Below are 6,000 nucleotides of genomic sequence, written 5' to 3' on the forward strand. Positions count from 1 at the left end.
TCCTGACATTAGGAGCTGTCTGTGGGGAGTTTCCATGTTCTCCTTGTGACTGTCAATCACCTTGTATCAGAATCAGAACCAAATTTATCAACACTGATATGACATTTGTTGCTTTGCTGCAGCAGTGTAGTGCCAAGACATAAAGCTACAATAAACTACAAAAATAGATAAACTGTATAAAAATTAGCTAGCGTTCATGGGTGTCAAAATCAGTTGATGGAGAGGAAGAAGCTGTTCCTAAATCTTTGAGCATCTGTGTTGTGCTTCTTGCACCTTCTTCCTGATGATCACAATGAGAAGAAGGCATTTTCATGATGGTGAGGGTCTTCAGTGATGGATTCCACACTCCTGAGGCACCACCTCTTGATCAAGAAACCCTGTTCTTTTAGAAATATCATATTTAACACCAGAGATTCTAACTGGCTGAATCTGAGCGATACTCAGAAAAAAAACCTGAAGTAACAATCAAAAAACTAATGGGGTTCATTTCTAAATCTGTACTGGGTATTTCAGAACTGTGAGGAATTCTATCTGTTATTCTAAAAGATCAGAAGCACTGACAAAGGTGCAAGATCAATTTACTCCAATGATACTGGACCTGAGGGCTTGATTTCATCAGGGAAAGTTGGGTAGGCACATGCTCTTTACTAAAGACTTGAGAGATGATCTGATTCAAAATTCAAGTTTCAAGATTGTTTAATGTCATTTCCAGTACACAATTGGTTGCATCCGTTAGTCTCACGAGACCATGGATCTGCGCCTGGAATGGATTCCAGGGCGCAGGCCTAGGCAAGGTTGTACGGAAGACCAGCAGTTGCCCATGCAGCAGATCTCCCCTCTCCACGACACCAATGTTATCCAAGGGAAGGGCAAAGGCTAATACAGCTTGGCACCAGCGTCGTCGTAGAAGTTGCCAGAACGAGGTTGAAGGCAACGTCGGACTGCCTTTGGGACTCCAGCTCCGGATTTGTCCTCAGGGTTTACTCCCGAAGCCTTTCCCATGAGTGGGTATGGCCGCAGGGCAGCGGAGATTTGAAATCAGAGTTTTCCCTCTCTTAGATAGACTGCCTTCCCAGGCTGATGAGCTCCATTTACCCGAAGTATACAATTATAAAGAACAAAATAGTTGTTTATTTCAAAATAGAAATAATGTCTTCTAAAATTATGAAATAGTTTATTAGGGTAGAAAGCCGTTGAAACCAGACCAATACTATAGGTGAATCAGCAACATATCCTTCAGGGAATACAGGAATAAGAACTTAGGAAGTGATTACAATGTAGCACTTGCTACTTAAGTAGGTGACAGAGAGGAGTCAAAAACTGAATTATTGCAGAGGCTGAAGAAAAATTGCCAGGACATGCATTGAAGATGATGTTGAATGGCTTGATTTGAACAAAGGTGGATGGAAGTTTTGGTCTGAAAAGCTTGTTTTAGGTTGTATACTCCAGATACTTTTACGTTTGATTACATTTTTACTCAAAGCTGCATTTACTCTCCTGGACCACTGGGGGAGCCATGCCCTGCTCTTGCCGCACATGGCTTGGCAGAAGGTATGGCCAACAAAAGTGTTTTTTTGCATCTAGTAACAGTAACGCAGGTGGGGATGAGGTAAAGTTATCTGCTTTATATACAGCCACTCCCTAGTTACATAATTTCCTGCAAAGACATAAAACATAAAATCCACTGACAACAATGAGCCCAAGGGCTTTCAGATTCAAGCCAAAACATAGAGAGAAGAAATCAGAGACACTAGAGACACTCACCTTCTTATTTATCACCGTCCAAATGAAACTAGTTTTACATCTTGTGTTATATTTTTCAGCTGAGATGAATTACATATTAAGTCTGTTGCCTGGTAGAGCAGGGACATTTATTTCCTGTCGGTTTTCCAGCTTGGTGGTGTGCTGTCAATGGGTAAGGACTCTGACTAACACTAGGCCGTGCAGTGACTTTCTGAAAACTCCCAGTTCACAAACTCTGTGAATAAGCTGGGAGACAATCATCATGGAACTCTGAAGGAGGATTTCAGACAGCAAACTCTGTTTCTGCTGGAGACGGGAAATTTTTCTTTTTCTCTCTCTGTAACTAGCTTTTGACCTTGGAAGTAAAATTGGACAGTTACCATTATTATGCCATTGTCAATTGCACGTTTGTCATCACACTGATTGTTGTGCTAATGTAAAATAAATCTATCAATAATTGAAAATAAACAATGAGCTGGAGCAGGTGGGGGGAAAGGAAGGAGCTTAACGACTATAACCTTTTGTTCTAATCAGGCACATACAGACACGTTGCACAAATCCTGTGGATAAAATGAATTTTACCTTTGGAAATGAGCAACAGCTGTGACTGATGGAATAGGGAAATGTGGTGTATCATATAGATGGCCGATAGCAGGGACAGAGGAGGAGGAGAAGAGCCAGCAGCCATGGTGGGTGTGGTTTATAACATCGCCAAATCTGTGCATAAATCATGAATGTTAAGGAGGCTGCATTTTGGATCAGAAACAACATTTTAAACACATTAGAACTGTGACTTTGCAATACCAGTCCACCTTGAACTGCTATCCAACCCAGACACAGGGGGCAAAGTAGGCCAATCAGCTAACCAAACATGTGGAACCTACAATGTGATTTTAATTTATTTACCCATAAATTAGAGCACTAAAACAGAGGAAATGGCATTATAAAAGGACCTCTGGACACAGGACAGACTCTATATTTTCTTCTGATTGATTATGCAGACACTGGGTTCTTAACGACCTCCTCATTAACAAAGAAAAAGATCCCAGGCATGATTTTGGAGTCCAGTGCATTCCCTGACCAACACTGTAAATTAACGTTTTTTTTTGAAATCCTGGCTTGCCTCTTGTGCTGACCCCAGATGACTGGTGTCTGCCATCATGACCCTGCCGTCAGTCCGCAGGCCAAGCAGCAGGTTGTTACGGGATGGGAATTCTGATGAACTCAAGCCATCCAAAATCAAGAGCACAGTCTTTGGGGTGCATGCAGCTAGGAGTGGGTGAGCGAGCGGGTTGGAGGAAACAGAGGAGTGGAGAAATCGCCTACAAGGTCAGCTGTGATTTGTGTGTTGCATTTCCCAGAAAGCAACATAGAACATTTTTTATCATGCAGATACGCTGCTGGCAAGGTTGCTGAAAACGTCTTGTTCAGCAGATTTATTCACTTTACCTCCTCTTAAATTGGTGACTTCCATTAACTCGCCGTTCTGAACAATCAAAGACTTAGAACAAACTGTGATGGTTACAATTGAAAATACACTCCTCCTTCTATTAAGATTATATCTATTTGTCACACGTACATTGAAATACCAAAACACACGGTGGAATATGTCGTTTGCGTCAACAACCAGCAGAGTCCAAGGATGTGCTGGGGGCAGCCTGCAAGTGTCGCCATGCTTCTGGCACCAAAGTTGTAGTATTCCCACAATTTATTAACCCTAATCCATACATTTTATGGATTAAAATCATAACTGGGCCTCTTGCAGTCTACTTGGTCGCCAGACCTAAACGCCACTAATCTGGCCCTTAGCAGATTGTGGATCTCATGGCTCACTTGGGGCATCGGGTTGGGGAAAACTCTGAATGATCTTGTGGGGACCCACTCATCTACAACTGTCTTTATGAAGTCCATGACAAGTGAGGTGTACTCGTTCAGATCCTCTGATGAACATGGCCAAGTCCACTGACTCAAAGCAATCCTGTAGCTGCTTCTCTGTTGTATTGATAATATCCTTTCCCATACAGAGCCTTAGTATAACTTCTCATCTAAAATATGGCACCATCAACAATGCAGCATTCTCCAGGACTTCTGAATATATCATCCAGGCCATGCTGTCTCATCAACGATCAGTTGATGTTGTGTACTTGCATTTGCTGAAGGCCTTTGCCAAGGTGCCACACATGAAACTGTTTAACAAGCCTCGTGGTATTACAGGAAAGATTCTAGCATGGATAAAGTGATGGCTGATTGGTAGGAGGCAAAGAGAGGGAATAAAGGGAGCCTTTTCTGGCCAGCTGCCGGTGACTAGTGGTGTTCCACAGGGGTCTGTGTTGGGGCCGATTCTTTTTGCCTTATATGCCAATGACTTGGATGATGGAATTGATGGCTTTGTTGCAAAGTTTGCAGACAATATGAAGATAGGTGGAGAGGCAGGTAGTGTTGAGGAATTAGAGAGGCTGCAGAAGGACAGACACATTAAGAGAATGGGCAAAGAAATGGCAGATGGAAGACAGCATCAGGAAGTGTATGGTTATGCACTTTGGTAGAAGAAATAAAAGGGTTGACTATTTTCTAAATGAAGAGAAAATACAAAAAACTAAGATGCATCAGGGACATTGTGCAGGATTCTCTAAAGGTTAATTTGCAGTTGGAGTCTGTGGTAAAGAAGACAAATGCAATTTTAGCATTCATTTCAAGAGGACAAGATATAAAAGCAAGGATGTAATGTTGAGACTTTATAATGCATTCGTGATGCTTCACTTGGAGTATTGTGAGCAGTTTTGGACCTCATAGAAAGGATATGCAGAAGCTGGAAAGGGCTTAAAGGAGCGTCACAAGAATAATTCCAGGATTGAATAGCTTGTCCCGTGAAGAATGCTTGATAGCTCTGGGGCTGTATTTGCTGGAATTCAGAAGAATAAGGGGTGACCTCATTGAAACCTATCAAATGCTGAAAGGCCTTGATAGAGTAGGTGGAGACAGGATGGGAGAGTCTAAGGCCAGAGGACACAGCCTCAGAATCGATGGGTGTCCTTTCGAAATGGAGGTGAGGAGGAATTTCTTTCACTGGAGTGTGGTAAAACTGTGGAATTCATTGCCACTGACAGCTGTGGAGGCCAAGTTTTTCTGCATATTTAAGGCAGAAGTTGATAGATTCTTGATTGATATGACTATGAAGGATATGGGAAGAAGCCAGGAGATTAGGGCGGAGAGGAAAATTGGATCAGCCATGATGAAATGGTGGAGCAGACTCAATGGGCTAAATGGCCTAATTCTGCTGCTATATCTTTTGATCTTATGGTCTTATGGTCTCTTCTCACTGCTGCCACCTGGATGGGAGGTACAGGAGCCTTAGGTCCCACACCATCAGGTTCAAGAACAATTATTAGCCTTCATCCATCAGTCTCATGAACTAGTGAGGATAATTTCACTCACCACAACACTGAAATAATTCTTAACTTATCGACTCACTTTCAACTGGTGTTCTCGATATTACTTATTTGCTTACTTTTTTCTATTTGCACAGTTTCTGTACCTTTGTACATTGGTTGCTTGTCAGTCTTTGTGTGTATTTTTTCTTTGATTCTTTTATATTCCTTTATTCTACTGTGAATGCCCACAAGACAATGTATCTGATAGTAGTATATGGTAACATACACAAATGTTGATAATAGATCTATTTTGAACTTTGAACTTCAAATTTCTCAGTCAGGTTTGCTGCACATTTTCAATAAAATGTTTGCAGAAATGAGTGTCAATTAGCCTTTTATCCTCATAAAAAGATTATTATTTTGGAATGTCAGCTACCAGGCAGTATTGTAAATCCGCACGCTTCCATTTCTACTTGAAGTAACTCCAAGTGCTGCCCCAAGCCTTTTATGCAATATACAGTATATCCATTTGGATTTAGCTCCCTTCAGTTTCAGTTTAAACTGATCCGAAACAGAAATTGAATGGAATATCTTTCTCTGTACTTCTCATCTCCTTAAATGAAAAGACTAAATTCTTGTAAAGGAATGATACAATTTATTGCTCAAGATGCTTGGCAGGGAAAGCCTCTTGAGACAACCCGAGAAATGAATGCACTAGTCGGGAATCCGCCTTTTGGTGAAGAGAAAACAGATGCCTTGGATAGATAGTGCTCCCTTCTGACCACCAGGGAAATAGATGCATAAATCAGTCCACAGAAACTGTGCTTCTGAGCTTGGATTATTAGCTTATCTCAGACCCAAAATGACACCCGAAGTACATGAACAA

Source organism: Hypanus sabinus, chromosome 23, assembly GCF_030144855.1.
Source record: "Hypanus sabinus isolate sHypSab1 chromosome 23, sHypSab1.hap1, whole genome shotgun sequence".
Classification (NCBI taxonomy): Eukaryota; Metazoa; Chordata; class Chondrichthyes; order Myliobatiformes; family Dasyatidae; genus Hypanus; species Hypanus sabinus.